Source organism: Schistocerca nitens, chromosome 8 (assembly GCF_023898315.1).
Source record: "Schistocerca nitens isolate TAMUIC-IGC-003100 chromosome 8, iqSchNite1.1, whole genome shotgun sequence".
Lineage (NCBI taxonomy): Eukaryota > Metazoa > Arthropoda > Insecta > Orthoptera > Acrididae > Schistocerca > Schistocerca nitens.
Window position 1 is genome coordinate 120,211,484 of NC_064621.1, and position 20,065 is coordinate 120,231,548.

The window sequence follows — 20,065 nt, forward strand, 5'->3', positions numbered from 1 at the left end:
AGGAAAACACGAAAACAACAGTAGAAACACTCTTGCTGAAATGTATGCCCAGGATGGCTTGCTATGTAGGGCAACGAACTGGGCATAGAATGTCGTCAACGTATCGCTGTGCTGTAAGAGAGCAGGTAATGGAAACGACAGGGGGCCAGCAAGAAATGGCACCTCAGTCCATGACTCCTGGGGGGTGGACCTTATGGCTGGCGACAGACAGTTTAGTATCCCGTGGCTGTATAGAGCATTTACAGACACGTCTTTCGCCTGTAAACTCATTGACTGGAGTAGAATTGTCTTCAGTGACGAGTCCCGCTGCGAACGGAGTCCCGATGAGCAGCGGAGATGTGTCTGGAAACGGCTCCGGACAGTGGTAGGATACCAGAATGATTGTCACCCACCACATGGTTCCTCAACCAAGAGGGGTCTTTAGGTATCAGGACCCCTTTGGTTGTTATCTGCGGCACATTTACAGCAATGCGATACCTCGACGACATTCTACGCCCCGTGATGTTGCCCTTCATAGGAAGCCATCGAGCAAGATAATGCCCGCCCGCGCAGGGCGAGATTTTCTGCTGCTTGTCTTCTTGTTTGCCAAAACCTAGCTTGGCGACCATGGTCGGCGGATCTCTCCCCAGTGGAAAAAGTTTCGAGCATTATAGGCAGAGTTCTCCAACCGTCTCAGGATTTGACGAGGTAACGCGCCAGTTGTACACAATCACGTACGATATCCAACACGAGGACGTCGAACAACTCTGTCAACCAATGTCCCACCGAATAACTGCTTGCGCAAGGGTCAGAGGTTGACCCACGCGTTATTGACTTTCTCAGTTTGTGCAGCTCTTTCTCTCTTGAGTGGATCACCCAACGTTTCAGAAATTGCAATAAAGAAATGGCACTCTTTTGTTTATTTGTACAACACATCTACCGATATCCGTTCCCTTCGGATACCCCCTTCACTGACGGCCGGAGTGGCTGTGCGGTTCTTGGCGCTACAGTCTGGAACCGAGAGACCGCTACGGTCGCAGGTTCGAATCCTACCTCTGGCATGGATGTGTGTGATGTCCTTAGGTTGGTTAGGTGTAAGTATTTCCGAGTTCTAGGCGACTGATGACCTCAGAAGTTAGGTCGCATAGTGCTCAGAGCCATTTGGATCCCCTTCATGATTCGCTGTCTTCTTTTCTTATTTTTAATTTTTAGTGTATTTATTCTAGTCTTCCCGCCAAGGAAAGGGATATAAAGTATTCGCTGCTCGTAGGACAGATTTTTTACTAATACGACAAGGGAACTGCGAATTCATGTCCATGCTATTTTTAAAGCAGCGGTAACACCGAAGGTATAACGCGATGGATCAGTCATTGTCATTTCCTCGCCCGGTCTACTGATTTATAAACGCCACTCATTCGCATGCATAGGTCGCATCGGACGAGGAGGGTCAGAACTTTTCGACAGGCAGGAAGATCCGTAGACCTGTGAGCTAGATGAAGGGATGGGGGCGTTTGGAGAGGGGGGGGGGGGGTGGAGGACTGCTACTGCAGGCAGCAGATAAGAAGGAAAGCGACGGCGTCGGCTCCTCAGCTGCAGCCTGACCCAATTGCTGTTCTCCCTCAGCTTGAAGATTGTGGCAGTTGATATTTTCTAGAAACGAGTCTCACTACCGCTCGAATTGCAAATTCGATTCCGTCCAGAAACTGTGATCTTCAGACGTCATTCGACAGAATTTGGAATCTAGACCCCGACATTCAAACCAGCCTCACAGGAAGTGTCACATTTCGAATTAGACTCAACCGTGAATTTAGCTTTCAAAATCTTTTCTTAAAGAATTTATTTACCAGCGATTCATCAAAAACATTAACACATTTAATCACACTAGGTGAGCGTGGAAGTAATTGCCAGGAAGTAACTGATGGAAAATGAAATTACTTTTAACAAATGAGAATTTTATTCCTAAAAGCCTTTTCAAACACAGATTTAAAATTATAGGCAGAAAAGCACCTTCGAAATATCAAGTTACAATTTTATTTAGGGGCAGACAGAACAATATTAACAGTATGAGCCTTCGGGCTGAGAAGCTCGCCTGTTGCTTTTAACACGGCCGTAGTCATGACCAATCACAACAACCTCTGAAGGAGTACACTGGTGCAAATCTGCAACACATCAGATTACTTTAAACTAAAAAAAAAATTTAACAATTCACACAAACATGTAAACTATGTACCCCGTAATTATTTGCTACCGAAAGTGCAATTTTTTAAAGGACTCTTACGGTGTAAGGATGGCAACCTTATAACTTAAAATGACTATTTAAATCAAGTCCTCAGCTCGTGGTCGTGCGGTAGCGTTCTTGCTTCCCACGCCCGGGTTCCCGGGTTCGATTCCCGGCGGGGTCAGGGATTTTCTCTGCCTCGTGATGACTGGGTGTTGTGTGATGTCCTTAGGTTAGTTAGGTTTAAGTACTTCTAAGTTCTAGGGGACTGATGACCATAGATGTTAAGTCCCATAGTGCTCAGAGCCATTTAAATAAAACCCATAAAACGCAGACTTATATAAAATGTACAACATGCTCTACATTACACATATGCCACCTCGCAAGATGATAGGCAAGACAAAAACGTATTTCAAGAATTCGGCCTTTAAGCAATAAATTCGTTAACACCGAATCCGACAAACATGATAGAGGCAGCTATTAACGTACGGCAGACCGACATACAAACAGACACTAACTGCCTAACAAATACGGACGAGAGACAGACGAGCAAGCTGGGGACAAGAGAGTGGCCAATAAAACAAGTAAAATTTAACAAGTAAATGAACAGCATATCTCCAGTCACTTCTAATAAACTGCGATTTCTGGCGAAGGCCTGGCGCAGCACCCCCAAAACGCTCTTCCGAACCGTCCGCTGCCAGCCGCTTCAACGGACGCAGGAAGGCGGGCCGATCTCCCGTCTCACGGCGACGCAGCTCGCCCCGGCCAGACCGATGTCGTGGGTTGACTCCTGTTGCTCTCGTGTCGACCGCGAAGCCACTACGCCTCGCTATAAGGCGCGGGCACTGGACTCACGTGGCGACCTTACATACGCCGACGCTCCAGGCGGACAAGTCATCTTGTGACCCAGTGCGCGACAGACCAACCGATCGATCCAACCGCCAATGACCACTGCCCGGACGAACTGGAGCAGACCGGCGGCCCAACACACACCAGCACTCCGGACGACGGACAGACACTGACTGTCTCACAGTGACCCGGCTGACCAACTGACCAGACTCGTCGAAACTGACAGACCGACCTACCTGACCAACTGGGGCCCAACACACACCAGCACTCCGGACGACGGACAGACACTGACTGTCTCACAGTGACCCGGCTGACCAACTGACCAGACTCGTCGAAACTGACAGACCGACCTACCTGACCAACTGCCTCCGACTGACTGACTGACTGACTGACTGACATCACATGCGCCGACGCTCAAGACGGACAAGTCATCTTGTGTCCCACTGCGCGACCCACCAACCAATCGATCCAACCGCGAATGACCGTTGCCCTGACAACTCTCGCAGACTGGCGGCCTAACACATACTAGCACTCCGGACAACAGACAAACACTGACTGTCCCACACCGATCTGACTGACCAACCAACCAGACTCGCCCCCGACTGCACCGACTCAGACTGACCAACTCCCGAGCTCATAGAGCCCCTTAAAAGCACGTGAACAGGCAACGTTTCCCCATTTCTACCAGAGTGGGACACTAAAGCTGCGATTGCCACAGCGGCGCCACCGCCAGAAACGGAAGGCGACTGCTTTACACTACGCGCTGCGGCGCCCTCTTCAAAGCAGCAAATTTTACTACGGCTCACAGTTTGTAAAATTGCGTTTCTTAGTTTCACTAATATTTTCATAGCATTTTTCCACAGTGGAAGTCCTTCATGCATTAAAGAAACAAAACATTACGATAAACTCCCATAGCGAGGAGTGTCACTTGGTGACGTCGCTGGCGTGTAACCTGTTGACATCAGTATAGAGGCGGGGCAGAGGCAAATAGGGAATAACTTCAGTGGCAACACGGGCCGTAAACGTGTGAGTCCACTGACATAAGCGAATTTGTCAAAGGGTAGGTAGTTCTGAACGGGTGACTAGGATTGAGCATCTCGAAAACGGCGAAAATCGACGACTTTTGATGTGCTACTGTCGAGGGCATTTATGGGAAATGGTCGAGGGATGGTAAAACAACGAATTAGACTTCCACGCCTCATCAAAGAGGTCAAGGCAAGCTTATTCAAAACGTAGGCAACACGGCCTGCGTAACACAAGGCTTCACTGCATAGCACTCAGGTGTATCTGACGTAAGGCTAGCACCCAGAGATGGCAACACAAAAGAAGGCCAACTTTATCCTTCCTCCATGCGTCACTCAGTGCGCAAGTCTACACCAACTCACCGGTCTTGGACATAAACAGACGCTCGGCTCTACTGTCATCCACAGTATCAACAGTATCCAAGGCAACACCAGTTCTATGTCTACAGTTCCCGCCAAGGAAACCTAAAACTGTCATTCTACACAGATCGTAGCTATTGTTCACTAGATTTGGGGTAGCCCAGAGTTGAAGACTGAACAGTGCAAGTGAACTTTACTCTAGGGCGCTCACCATCTTTGTACTAAAATTGTGTAATATTTTTGTTATTAAATGGTTGTGGAAATGGTTGCTCGCTCGCTCTACTTGACCAGGTGACAAAGACGTACGATTCATGTGTGCAACCAAGCCAACTCACAACAGGGACTACTTTCAGCTTTAGGGGTTGCCTTCTTACCACAGTGGAGGTATTTGCCCTCTATGTAAGACTGGATAGGCGACGATATCTGGTATAGTTGACGCCTCAGTACAATCGTGGTGAGGCACAAGTGTTTCGGAGAAGACTGGTCAGCACCCATTGTTCTAAATGGGGCACCGCAGCAAATGGTTCAAATGGCTCTGAGGACTATGGGACTTAACTGCTGAGGACGTCAGTCCCCTAGAACTTAGAACTACTTAAACCTAACTAACCTAAGGACATCGCACACATCCATGCCCGAGGCAAGATTCGAACCTGCGACCGTATTGGCCGCGCGGTTCCAGACTGTAGCGCCTATAACCGATAGGCCACCCCGACCGGCGCACCGCAGCAAATGATCGCAATATGTTGATCTAATATCATCTTCGTCTAAGACTGCGGTAGTCACGGGATCATCTAGAATGGATGGTGCATAGAAGAAACCGTCTCGTGTGGTCATTCGTAAGATTTCGTGCTCCCCAAGGTTTGTGATAGTGTCCGCATACACCGTCATCCAGGTCATCCAGATGAACGGCTGTTCGAAACATGTGCTGTGCGAAGGACGCTTGCCGGTTGGGGCTGTTTTACACCGTGATGATCACATATAAGTGAAGATTCGTTTTCCAATCTTATGCACAATTTTTGCAAATAAGTTATTTGCGATTACGTCAAGTCTCATCCACACTGACCGCACAGCGCCGAACAGATGCCATCTGTTACCGGCAAATCAGAACAAGCTGAGGGTTCGCGAGCGCTGAGTTTATTAGTGGCTGTATCACGCCATGCAGAGCGGGCCTCGCAAGTTCTACTGTTCACCGCTTGATGGGAAAGGGATCATTTTCGCTGCGGCGGCAGATTTTATTCAACATAGTTCATCCAATTTCGACGAAATATTTATAAATTATACACAACAAACCTCCACGTTAATTAGTCTATTAGCGAAAACCATATAAAAATCATAGGTTTTTTCAGGCAATTTTCAGCAATCGATATGTAGTTCAAAAAACTCAACTTGACTATGTGGATTTTATTAGTACTACCGGTTTCCGCCATAAGCCTTCATCTGCTACGTAACAACAAAACAGTCCAATTTGCAGAACAGCATTAAGATAATACAAATTCTCGCCTAGAAATCACATAATAAGATACGAAAATCATTAAAACATTTCTCTTTGCATAAATATTGAAACAAGTAATGAAACACGTAATGAAAAACTCATTCTTAGCATTTACAAGTGCAGCAATCGACTTACTGGTATGAGGTATGAGATGAGAACAAATACAAAATGACTTGGCGTCACAGCCCAAAAATCTCGTTATGCTGAAATGTGATAAATAATGTGATAAATAATGTAAGAAGTCTAAATATCATCTCCAATATCGTCATGTAGTACAGTAATTTTTTTTAACACAATAAAGTCATCCTAACTCTCAGAAAAAGAGACAACGAAAAACGTACATCAAAGTCTCAGTTGACCTGATCAGTATGTAAAGACTGAGAACGTAACACTGTAACACTGTATAAATTACAGTATTACAACACTGTACAAATTATCCTACAGACTAAAACAAAAATGAGACCTAACATAAAAATGATCCAACAACAATCATCTACTTATAATTAGTGATGGGATAGGGTGGGATCTTGTAATTATGTTGCTCATCGAAGATGGAGGAGACTGAAACTTTTTTCAATATGGTAGCAAACTCAGAAATAATCCTAACTGATTTGAAGAATAAGTTTCTTAACCCTTACCTCGCGAGATGACTTTTGTGTGACGTACACCATGAGGTGAGGTCTCTGGGGCCCCTATGTTTAAACCAAGATTTAACACACAAATCATTTCAAATATTTAATTTATGCTATGTATAATTTATTTTTACCATTAAGTGTTGTTTAAATGCTTCTAGTTTATTATTGCACCAAAGAAATCCTGCAGCATTTCACTACTAATGACACAAAAGCACATATATTGTGAGGTTCTTTTAAATAGTACATATAAATAGACGGTTAGAGTACAGAGATTTACATTCTGAAAAATTATACAATCTCTGTAGCAAATAAATCTCCAAATAAAACTAAATTCCAGGGTTTAAATTTGCATATAAAAATTCCAACCGATTGGTACGAAAAGAAAGTCTGTCAAATTGACGTTCATTACTGGGAAAAACACTTTTTCACCACTCAGCAAACATTTGATTTTAACAGGGACTTCAAGTATTTCATTGCAGAAACAGACAGATCCCCATCACCACATTCCTGAAGTTCTTCCTCTGAATGATACTCTTGTTCGATATCAAAACAGTGATCACTGGCTAATGTAAAATCGTTATCTACCTTTTTAGTTTATTCCTTGATCTATTTCACTGACACATTCCTCCGTAGGCCGACTAACAATTTCATCAAACTCGGAAAAGTAGAAAATGACACATTCGTGCCCACACATTTTGAGGTACCATACTTGAGAAAACAGGTACGTAGTTGACGAGGGGCGTTCTAGGAGACTCCAGCACAAAGCATCGTAGGCTTGGCAGTTTAAGGAGGGTAGGGGGAGTATAGAAGCATTCCACCACAACAGGCCTTGGACAGCCAGTTCGAAAATTCTCGCGAGCTGTGAGAGACCACATCTCTTAAGTTAAGGGTTCCTTAAGTAATTTCACTGAAGCTATAAAAATATTATGAGGTAATTCTCCTTCTAATAATAACCTCATAAACTGTAGTAAAATAATGGATGGGTTTGGTTGTAGGTTTTGCGGTAATTTTTTTCCACTTTCAGTTCTGTTGGATTCCCTCCTAACTTATCTATATCTGATGTATCACGGAGGAAGTATAGTTAACAAAAACACGGAGCTGGTTACAAAATTTTATTCCTGCTATCGTTTGGATATTTGTAACAGTATAGTGATGCCCATGAGGTTGAGGTTCTTCCACTACCGTATCAACTGCCACGTAGGTTAGCTTGGCATTTCTACTGTTATAGTGAATTGAAATATTCTCCTCCCATTTATATGCAGAACATAAACATATATGTTTAGGTATCTATTAAAATGGTGTTTTATACAAATGTCCTAATTATCAGTTAGCGCACCAAGAAAAATTTTTCCTTCTAATGACATAAGACACACGATGCATAACTCAATTGAGGGGAATTATAAGGTTAGTCATCTAGCACATTTTCATTGGTGCATAGGACCAGTAAAAACACTGGAATGAATTTGTTCGAAGAGAGAAGCATATTTTCAGTATGACAAAAAATGTGAACAACTGTGAGTCAGTTTGCTTCTAGTTTGATTTTTATAGTCACTAGTAAATTGGTAGCTGTGTGAGACTTGGATTTGTAGTAAGATTTTTGCAATTTTAATTCTGTTGGATTTTCTCCCACCTTACCTTTATATAATGTATCATATTACATGTATATTAATATTATGTTCCTGTGTCCTATTTTAATACTATACCACTGGACAGATAATTTATCTGACAGATTGTTATTCTTGCAGTAAGCTGAAGTTGTCAACTTGTATTAATATCCAGGGTATGCATAAAACTGGATTGACATTTGTAAATTTATGATTTTTATGTAAGTATGCCAGCTGTCAGTTTTTAATACAGGTAGAATTTTAATCTTGAAATTTCTGTACTTGTGTGCAACTTTCTGCTGTGGGTCAAATGGTTAGTCATCAAGAGTTTTACCATGTCAGCGCATTTCGAAGTTAATCCACGTGGCAGGCTTTGGTTTTTACAGTGAGGTGTAATGATTCACTCATATTAAATATACAAGTATAAATAAAACTGATTAGACATTGTAAGTTACGCTCCTGACATGAATGTAGCTGCTGTCCGTTTTTAATATAGGTAGAGACTTATTCTTGGGATTTCTGTATTCGAGTGCAGATTTGATGATAAATTACCTGTTGATGTGACTCAGATGGATAGTCATCAAGATAGATTTTTACTATTTAAGCACACTTTGAAGATAAGTATGGATTGTCGATCTAATTACCATGGCTTCATTAATTCCAGTACCCAACTTCTTCACTCTTTGTACTTATAGCGTATGTTAACAGAATAATAAATCTTGTTTATGTCATCTACGTTGATAATAAGCTATATAGTGGAAAATCTTATACATAAGATATGTAAGAACTTGGATGAGCCACACAATTACTAAATATTACTTTACCCTAATTTTAAGTAGATGATTGCTGTTGGCTTTTTATGTTAGGTCTCATTTTTGTTGCAGTCTGTGCTATAATTTGTACATGATTGTAATACTGTAATGTATGTGATAACACATTCTCAGTCTGTACGTAGTGACCTGGTCAACTGAGATCTTGATGTATGTTTTCATTACTATATCCTTCTCTGTGATTGTATTAAAAATTACTATACTACATGATGATAGTGGAGGTAAGACTCAGCTTTCTTTAAATTATTTGTCACAATTTGTAATTCAGTAATGTACATATCGATATCTTCATAGATATATCTTCATCACAACGAGATCTTTGGGCTGTGATGGCAAGTCACTTTGAATTTGTTGGTGTAATTTTATAGAATAGGACGATTGCTACACTTGTAAATGTGAAGAATGAGTTTTTTATTATGTGTTTGATGTAGGTTAAAACATTCATTGCTTTTTGTTTCAAGATTTATGACAAATGGAGATTTTCGTAAGTATACTGTTATGTGATTGCTAGGTACCAATTTGTGTTGCCTTAATGTTGTCCTACAAATTGGAATGCTGTATTGTTAGGTACCAGATGATGGTTTACTACCGAAACAGGTTACCATTAAAATCCAGTTACTGTTGTTCATTGTCATGGTAGTACTAATAGAATCTAGTTAACGCAGTTCAGTATCATGAGGTTTCTTGAAACAAATAAAAATCCCTCCAGTGGTTCGTAGGATTAGCTAGAATATATACAGACAAGCGAGTAGGCTACTTAAATTACGCAGTATATCGTCCTTAATTAAAATAAATCATATATATTAAACAGAATAGACATCGACAGCCTTTTATGCAGTACAATGGTATTACATAACCACTTAGAAAAGGACGAGAGTTGGAATACTAAGAAAAGATTATCAAGAGTGAAGTGCCTCTGTCAATAAGGGAAACCGATCGTACCACGTCCAACATGATCTGAAAGCTGCCTGTCTGTCAGCTGGACAGTTTCAAGGACTGGCAATGCAAAATTAGGGTATCCTTTCCCGTATTAAGCCGATTCCACAACGTTCCAAACACGGTAATTCCCCTGGAGATCTTCTCCAGAAGTGGTTTTACTAGCTTATATACAACTACACACGTCTCGATTGTGGCACGAAGGGGCTGTACAGGATCATGCTCTTCCATTTCCTGAAGAATTTTGAATGTTTGCTTAAAAGACAACTTTACATCAACACCGGCTAAAGCGTTGCACTTGCTACCCGAAATTGTGTTTTGTGGTTTAAGAATGAACCTTCGACTCAGTACATGGCATTTCCTATCTACATAACCTTCACCCCTTTTCAAAAGTATTCTGATGTCCTACAACATAACTCCAGTCAACAATAAACTACACAGTAACATGTCCAACATCGTAGGTTCAACACAATTACAAAATTTGCTATTCGCAGTTGCCGAATAGTTCCGAGTCAAAATCGCTCCTCATCAACAACAGTAAAATCCCATTTTAGAGGCAGGCCCTTACCATCCTGTATCCCAGCACTCCAGGTTCTGTCACCTAATCTTCTGGCATATTGGGTGTCGTCACTTTTCAATCAGTCTAGGACAAAACCGCGTTGATTCCCTTTGCCCAAACTTTATATAGGAACCCACTTGAGACTTCTTTTTGCTAACAGCTATTGCTTGAAAACTGACTGTGTTATGGCAGTTACACCCCACAGCTTTATTTGCTTTTAGCTAACGCAACCGGGGGGAAGGGGGGGGGCACCGTGGGAGGTGGGGGGGGGGGTTGCGTTGTGGCGTGGCACAGGCCTTTTTTGAGGATTCACTGTACTCTATTTCTGCACCGCGGACCGTTGTCTTATGCACAGAGTTCTTGGTATATGCTCAGGGTGATCTAAAGCAGGCTTCCCGTCAACCTCATCTATTTATTACGCAGTTTGAATCCAGTAGAGCAGCCAGTGGTGGCTGCGGTTGTTTCTTGAGTCGTATGTGCACGTCGTACGTTGGATATACGTCAGGCACAGGTGCGTGTGCAATAGGATGCGAGTTTGCCGGCAGGTTGTGGCAGGGTTGGGGGGAGGAGTGAGGAGTCACAAATATCCATAAGTAAACGACTGTACGTCCGCAAGCGTCGCTCAAACTTCTCATTTTAAAGTGTGATAGCTGTGGCGTCATTCAAAACATTTCATACAGCCAGTTGAGTAATGTTGAACCAGTCGCTTCATTCACCAAATTTGTCATCTACAAACTATTTCTTCTTGTAAAACTTGAAAATCCTACTTGCCGGTTTGCGTGGTGAGTGGAGAAAATTACGTATGTAAATGTATTTGATAAATATTATTTAATCATCATTTAAAATAATGACTTATGAACCGTGATTTATTTTCAAAGAATATTCTTAACAATTTATTTTATTTACTAGCGATTCATCAAGAACATTAACACATTTAATCACGCTATGTAAGCATGGAAGTAGTTGCCAGGGAGTAACTGATGAAATCATATCCAGATTCCTTTTAACAAATGGGCATTTTATTCACTTTAATAGCGCCTAAAAGCAATTTTTAAAAGAAACAGATTTAAAATTATAATCAGAAAGCACACTCTAAATATCATAGTTACAATTTATTCAGAGGCAGAATGAAACAAGTTTTGACTGTATGAGCTTTCGGGAAGAGAACTTTGCCGCTCCCTTTTGACACGGCTGTAGTACGACCGCTCACAACAGCCTCTGAAAAACTACACTGGTGTAAGTCTGCAACACACCACATACCTTTAAACTAAGAGTTTTAACAATTTACACAAGCACACAAAGTATGCACCCCCCATAGGAGGGATAGAAATGGTACAAAACAGTGACAATTAAAATAGTAACCTTACCACCGGAGGTGCAAATTGATTTTAACTTCTACGAAAATGTTTACGGTGAAAGGGTGGCAACTTTAAATACTAAAATGATCATTTAAATAAAAGCCCATGAAATGCAATATTATATAAAATTCTACAAGGTTGGCCAAATAATAGTTAAGATGCCCTACGATACACAGATACCGCCTTGCAAGATCATAGGCAATAATATCAAAGTTTCCAAAGGTCAAAACATATTTCAGGTATTAGGCCCCAAGCAATTAATTCGTTAACACTCCAAATCCGACAAACATGACAGAGGCATCTACTAATGTGCGATATATTGATAGGGAGATTACCGAACAACCCGAACCGCATGTTGCTCTAACCCGCCCCTACTCCACAAGGGAAAAACGGACCACCCCATTTATAAACAACCACCTTTCCACGGGTCTGCAAACGGAGAAGAATGGTGGGACGACCCCAAAGCAAAACGGCTGGTGACCTCGCCAAGAAAAAAGCAGAATTTAACAAGAGTAAATCATAAAACACATCACCAATCACTTAACTTCTAATAAACTGCGATTTCTCGAGAAGACCTGGCGCAGCACCCCCAAGTCGCTCTCCCGAACCGTCCGCTGCCAGCCGCTTCAACGGATGCAGGAAGGCGGGCCGATCTCCCGTCTCACGGCGTCACAGCTTGCACCGGTCAGACATGTCGTGGGTTGACTCCTGTTGCTCTCGTGTCGACCGCGAAGTCACTACCCCTTGCTATATGCTGCGGCCCACTAAACTCACGGGGCGACCTCACCTGCGCCGACGCTCAAGGAGGACAAGTCATCTTGTGTCTCAGTGCGCGACCGACCAACCGATCGAAACAACCACCAATGACCATTGCCTGAGCAGACTCCAGCAGACTGGCGGCCTAACGCGTAGACTCAGATGCAGGAACTGAGCCCCGACCGAGCGACCACTCGCTGAGTTCCCTTACTGGCGGAGTGGAAAGACTCTCATTTTTCCGGCTTTAAAGGTTGATCCGAACGACAGACATACTAGCACTCCGAACGACAGACAGACACTAACTGCCTAACAAATGCGGACGAGAGACAGACTAGCGACTTGGGTACGAGAGACTGACCCAGACTGGTCGACTGGCGAGCTCATAGCGCCCCTTAAATGCACGTGAACAGGCAACCTTTCCCCTTTCCCACCAGAGGGAGACACCAAAGCTGCGATCGCCACAGCGGCGCCACCGCCAGAAACGGAGGGCGACTGCTTCACACTACGCGCTGTGGCGCACTCTTCAAAACAGCAATTTTTACCACTGCTCAACTTAGGAAACTAATGACTACTAAACTAAACATGAATCACAATAATTTTGTTTTTTCCATTAAAGGTATTATAGAAAAACTGACAAACAGTGGGAATGTTATTGTAATGAGAAATTGGCAGTGGATCAGTTCGGAGATGATGATTCTGCATGCATGACAGTGGACGCTGTCATAAAGCAGCATGTTTATGGCAATCGTCTGTGGACAATAACATTCCTGAAATGATATGCACAATTGATTACAGACGTTAATCTAGTGGGACACTCGTGGGATGAGCTACGACGTCCACTTTCCACCTGACTCCTGGGTCTGACATCACCACTTTCTCTGTTTTCGGCTGTATTGCAAGACGGGGCTGCCATCCCTCCATACACATTCAGGCACCCCATTGAAATTGTCCCCAGTAGATTTCAAAGTTCCACAGAGGCAAAGAGATGGATGACCTTCGAATACGTTTGATCAGATAGCGTACTTTCTTCAGTAAGACTATTATTTGTACCACACACAGGCTTCATTCACGCAAACAAAACGTCAGAACTGCAGGCATACTGAGTTTTCTACTAGTTTCGCCGTTTTCTGTTGTATAGAAGCGGAATACCCATCTTACCTTGGAATTCAGTCATTTCCCTTCTGAAGACGATGGTGGAACAAGTGGCGTGACTTGCAAACAGAGAATATTTTATTCAGACGAAAGTCTCACAGGACACATTGTCCCCTTCTGTTGTCATGTAAACCTTATATCAGAATTACAAAAGGACGTTTACATTTAGAATTTTACGTTTTATCTCAATGACAGTTTGGTATTTCAAGCATCCCCAGATTTGCACAACGAACCTGTTGCCTTTTACACATGTATACAATGTCATTTCAAGCCACATCATGCACTGTTGCGGCGGAATTTTATTATAGACATTAGCCACAGGCCGGCCGCGGTGGTCTAGCGGTTCTAGGCGCTCAGTCCGGAACCGCGCGACTGCTACGGTCGCAGGTTCGAATCCTGCCTCGGGCATGGATGTGTGTGATGTCCTTAGGTTAGTTAGGTTTAAGTAGTTCTAAGTTCTATGGGACTGATGACCACAGATGTTAAGTCCCATAGTGCTCAGAGCCATTTGAACCATTAGCCACAGAATTCTAACAATCCAGTGTCTCTTCAGTTGAACTTCGATTTCCCACCTGTCTGCATTACAGGTGTTATTGGTTCCGCTGACAATCTCAGATCCAGGTTAGCTTTAGTGCACCATTTACGGTATAGCGTAAAACTCATACCTGCTTTCCGTTTTCTTGCTCTATCTGATGACGTTTCCGGAGAACGTAATCCATGCATGGTTTCATCACTGTAGTTCCTGCAGCATTGCAGTGGTTGGTTTGTTTCGTTGCAGAAACCAAGTGTGACACTGATGTTATTTGTACATCTCGTCGCTTTTTGTGATCGTACGTCTAACATACGATATTCCCCAATGCCGAGGAATGTGACACTTATCCCTTTTCCGGAGGCCTGATCACAACATCTATCGCTTCGTGGTCTTTTTATGTGAAGCATTTGAACAAATAAACAAAAGTTATCATCAAAATGTGCACTAAAGAGAGACGTCAACTCAGTGAGAAACCTATAAACATACCATAAAGTGTATTTACTTTTTCTCATTTACCAACTTTAGTACGGCACCTACTATTTTATCGAAATACAAGGACGAGCTAAAATCTTATGAGCGCCTGATTTATAGTGTTTTGGTCTTATTTAGAATGTAATGCAGCAGTGATTTTGCATGATATTTTTTCGATAAGTTTGGTAGGATTCTGGACGTATTTGGCATCCATAACCGTTCTCCTGGACGACACATGCCTTAATACGCCTATCGACTTTGTGTAGCAAGAAACGCAATTCACCCGACCAGGTATCCCATTTCCACTTATCCAAGATCCCCTCTTGATGATACCATAGCACTGCAACCGTAATATAAAAACTTGTATGTCCATAAAAAACTTTTATATCGGCAGAGATAGTGAAGCAAGTTTTTTTCTTTTTGTTTCATATAGATTGAGACACTTTTTAACGGACATGCGATAAGGCTTCAAAAGACGAGAAGAGCGATATAATGCTTGTTAATTTAGATATCGAAGCAAAATAATAAGAGAAATATCCCAAAATTGAAAAGCAAGTCGGCCGAAATTGGCTAATGTGTTGTAAACACGCTCGTGCCAGAATACGTTGTTGTATTAAGCCTTTGACCATGGCACTTCAATTCTGCTTCAACATTTGTTGCATTCAGGCATGTACAACAATGACGAGAAGTTAGACATGCCATATTTATATCGCTAATGTCCACAAATTCTATCGAAATGGTAACAGAAAACTGCCTCACGAAACTGTAAACGTTTCTCACAAAAGCATTGAAACATAATTTTCATAAGCCCCCCTGATGCGTCGGAAACTAGAAAATGCCCGTAGGCTTGTTTTGCTGCCTACAACGACCCCCCTTCCCCTCCTCTCCCTCCCACACCTCCGAGAGCCCTGCTAGTCGGTGTTTGCTCCGCAAAAGCCGACTCGGCCACATTGCTTTCTAGTTTCAGTGCGTTTCTCGGATTCTCTTGTGTCATTACAAACAAGTGCTCTATCATTGTAATTGTCTTTCCAAGAGCTACTGATAGCAACTAGGAAAAGTATACGTTTCCAGTAAACAAACCATACTCGTTTCAGTATCTCGGTAGGTACCAGAGTTCAGGGAATTATTCATACAAACATTGCGTGCAGCGCAGTGCTACTATCAGCTGCAAAAAAATCTAGTTTCTTCATCTGAAATCGTACACGAAATAAAAGGGGTGTTAGGTAATACGTGACTCAGATTGTATACGTTTCTTGCTGAGTCACGTACTCACAACGAAAGCACGCCGCTTTCAGACTCGTGTTGTATAGTGGTCGTAGCACGCTGGGCAATCAGTGTGTTCTCCATACTTGTTGCACATACACAATGATAGCTACTATTTACTTCGTGGCTCTACGGATGATCCATAACCTTTAATAAAACACAAGTGTGTACAAGGAAGAAACAAAGAATGGAACCAAGGCACTCGGTTTTCAATCGTGCCTTGCGTTGTTGGAGGCTATTTGAATCCGACTGCTTGCGAGAGACGTCGAACAGTGTGCCAGCAGTTACAACGAAGGGAGCCCTGATTTGTTTAGTCTAGCAAAGTGCCCAGCTTAAGAGACGACGGCCCTGAAATAATTGCCGCCCCTCTGTTCAGCAGACAGAGACGCAAAGCTCGGAAAGTAGGTCTGACAAATCAAAGAAAAAAAGAGCTTCAAGGTTCCCTTCGTAATCCTACCGGAAGATGTATGGCTGGAGAAGGAAAACGAATGGAGAGAAAGACTCCTGGAGCCTGGTACATAGTTCTGTCACCAAAAGATGTTAATAAGCATTAACAGCAGTTTTCTTTGACTTGTGGACGTAACAAGCTCTAACAATACTCAGCGCATCAGTACTTAAAGCTTCCTAGCGCCATAATATGCATCTGGCTCCTTGTGTACGTATAATTCCGAAAATGGTAAAAGTTTCGCTTCTTCAAACGACTAGTAACTTCAAAGAGTAATCTATTACAAATAAATAACAATTAACGCTCCAGATAGCACATCTGACACCATAACTGAAGTGTTCACTAATAAAAATTTAAAATAAAATCATCTCAGTCATGTGCATCTTTCCATAAAATAACAGTCCTGTTTTTGAAACAAACTTGTCGCATATATTCTGAAACTATTTTCACAGTCAGTGTGCCTAGTAATCACTAGCTAACACTTTCTTAAGGGAGATCCAATTAATATCAAATTGAATCAATTATCCTGGCCTGACTCAATCAATAACATAATATCACCTAGACGTGAATCTGCATGAATACAATAGAACGAATCTCATAAGCAGATTGATCTTCTCGTGGACGGCTGTAGCTGATTGTGTGCAGCTTGTGTTATTGTTGCGCTCGCACCGCTTCTCACGAGGTAGTTCTCCTTCTGGCTTGTTTAAGTACTGTGTCAAGTCCCTTGACTCACTTGAAGCGCAAAGAAATTAGTTCAATGATTATTCCCTATTTGCAGCCCTAATTCCATCACTACGCAAACCATCTTTATGGCATACACCCGGCACTATTATTTTAAAGTCGCAAATAAAAAATGCGCATGTACGGTCGACGCCGGCCGGTGTGGCCGTGCGGTTCTGGCGCTTCAGTCTGGAGCCGCGTGACCGCTACGGTTGCAGTTTCGAATCCTGCCTCGGGCATGGATGTGCGTGATGTCCTTAGGTTAGTTAGGTTTAAGTAGTTCTAAGTTCTAGGGGACTGATGACCACAGATGTTAAGTCCCATAGTGCTCAGAGCCATTTGAACCATTTTTGTACGGTCGACACAGACCGTGACAACACTTGTGGCCTGTCACCAGGAAGCCAACTGTAAGTTGTCTGCTTTCCCTCTTCTCAATACGGGTCGCACCCAAAGATTGAAAACTTTAGTCTTGTCACAAGGGAACCAACTGCAAGTTTCCTTTGTTATAACCTTTTCATTTAACTTGTTATTTGCTATCGTATTATTTGGCACAGTACTATTTGTGGACCGCATTTTCAAGCAACTTCCTCTCGAGATACACATGTTATTATAATGTCTTCCACAAAAACGTGCCGACGTGACAGATCTGCTGTCCAAGTACTTCTTCTGCTTTTCCATACAAGTAACTTAATAAACGAACTGTGGTAAATAAGTCTACTCAGAGTACACTACTCACATTTTTACAGGAGTTGTCAGTTATGATCTAAGATTTTTCAGTTGCCGTAATGAAAAATATACTGTTTCATGTTGCGCAATACCTCCCACTTATGCACCAAAGACTCACCTCACACTCCAGGTAACGGAGCGTACCTGCTCCATCTGTCATCGTGGATCCAAGTGAGATGGGAGAAGGCGAGATTCGTTACTTTGTAGCAGTCTCTACACCTATATTTCATACCACAGGTGACACGAAAGCTGAGGTGAATGTCCCCTGCAGCACATGTCCTCTGTGTACCCCGCCCCCCCCCCCTCCCTCGTCATTCCACGCCCCCGGAACAGCAGCCCTGGCTCAGTATCTGTTTCGGGAACCAGTTCGCCTGAATGACGCCGTAACTGGTCACGACCCTTAGTCCGATATAACAAGAAACGCAATTCATCCAATCAGGTGACACGTTTCTGTTCATTACATAGAATCTCACTCCCACTGCAATCGTAATTGATGGTATCGTTAGATCACCATGGTACACATGGGGGTCGTCTGCTACGGAACCCTGTGTTGAACAATATTCACTGAATGGTGTGTTTGAAACGTGCCTGCATCAGTGCATCATCCAATCAGACACAGATCTGCACCTATCTTGTCATACAGGAGGCAAGCGTGTGAAATCCACATCCTGTGTAATAGCGTGAACATCCAACACCTCTTAAGATATTTATTTTTTCGCCGTCCTTCAATCACTTTCCATTAATGCGAATAGCCGTTTCTAAGGCTCTCGTTTCTAGGCACTGTGACATAACCAGCTGCCCTTTCTTATAGTTGCTTGTAACAGTATTTTTCACAATATGAGGCGTTTGTGATACTTAAAATGACCCCTATCCGTCTCTTCTCTGCATATATTTCCTGAGCCTGAAGGCTTAGGATGGGAAGCAGTCATTATGTTTCAACTCCTCAACGTAGGTATTTACTGATGTCCTTCGACTGGGCCAGAATTCCAGAAAACAATGTAACACAGTTGTAAAACATGGAAACAAAAAATAGTTTTGTATAGGAAGCAGCCAGATGTAAGGGGATACATGTATCCGTTAACCTGCAAAAGTAGTGTAAATGCTATGTAGAAAACTGAAGACTGAATTAATTTTTTTTTTGAAATATTATGGGACTTTACTGCTAAGGTCATCAGTCCCTAAGCTTACACACTACTTAACCTAAATTATCCTAAGGACAAACACACACACCCATGCCCGAGGGAGGACTCGAACGTCCGCCGGGACCAGCCACACAGTCCATGACTGCAGCGCCTACACCGCTCAGCTAATCCCGCGCGGCGACTGAATTATGGATATGGTCAACTAATTGTACTCTAGTGAAGGGTATTTTCATACAAACATCGAGAAGTAATAATTTGAATTATTTTGCAGTCAAATTTAATTCTGTAGTACGATCAGCTTTTTTAAAATGGTTCATTTTCGACTGTTTTTCACATGCCACGTACATCTCTCCGTGGAATATATGGCTTAAGACTTATGTAACCATGCACTTGAGCTGGTGATATGAGCAGGTATCTAGAGGCTGCGAAAATGTCACGACGAGACTGGAGGACCAGGTGTGGAACTTGAACACGTGGCGGCCACGCGCGGCTGTCGGTGAAGCGCAGGGATTTAGGGGCCGACCGTCAGGGTGGGTGGTGGCGCGCCGCGCCCTTCAAGCCTGGCAGACTGATGGCCTCACCAGAGGAGCGGTGGAGACGGAGGTGAAGCCTCGTGGCGGCACGGTGGAGCGAGCAGCGCAGGCAAGCTGCCCTCCGGCAGCCGCTGCTGTCACTGGCGCTACAGAGGAGTCAAACCGTAGGTCAATGTCCTCGTTTCTCCGCTCTCAGCTACGCATATTTAATACTTTGCACTTTTTTTATAGACAATTCTTTGGAACCACTGCAAATATGCTCTGGTAGACCGTCATTTACTCTTATTTATCCAATTTCGTTTTTATTGTTACATAGAGTGCTGTGTGGTCAACGACCATGTACGTGAAATTAGAACGAAGGTCAGCGTTGGCCGTAATATTGATGGTTTTGATGAGTTTAATTTTTTCACTACACCATTGAAGATGATCACTATGTGACTGAAAATCGATTTTACTGTCAATAAACCATCAATATTACGGCCA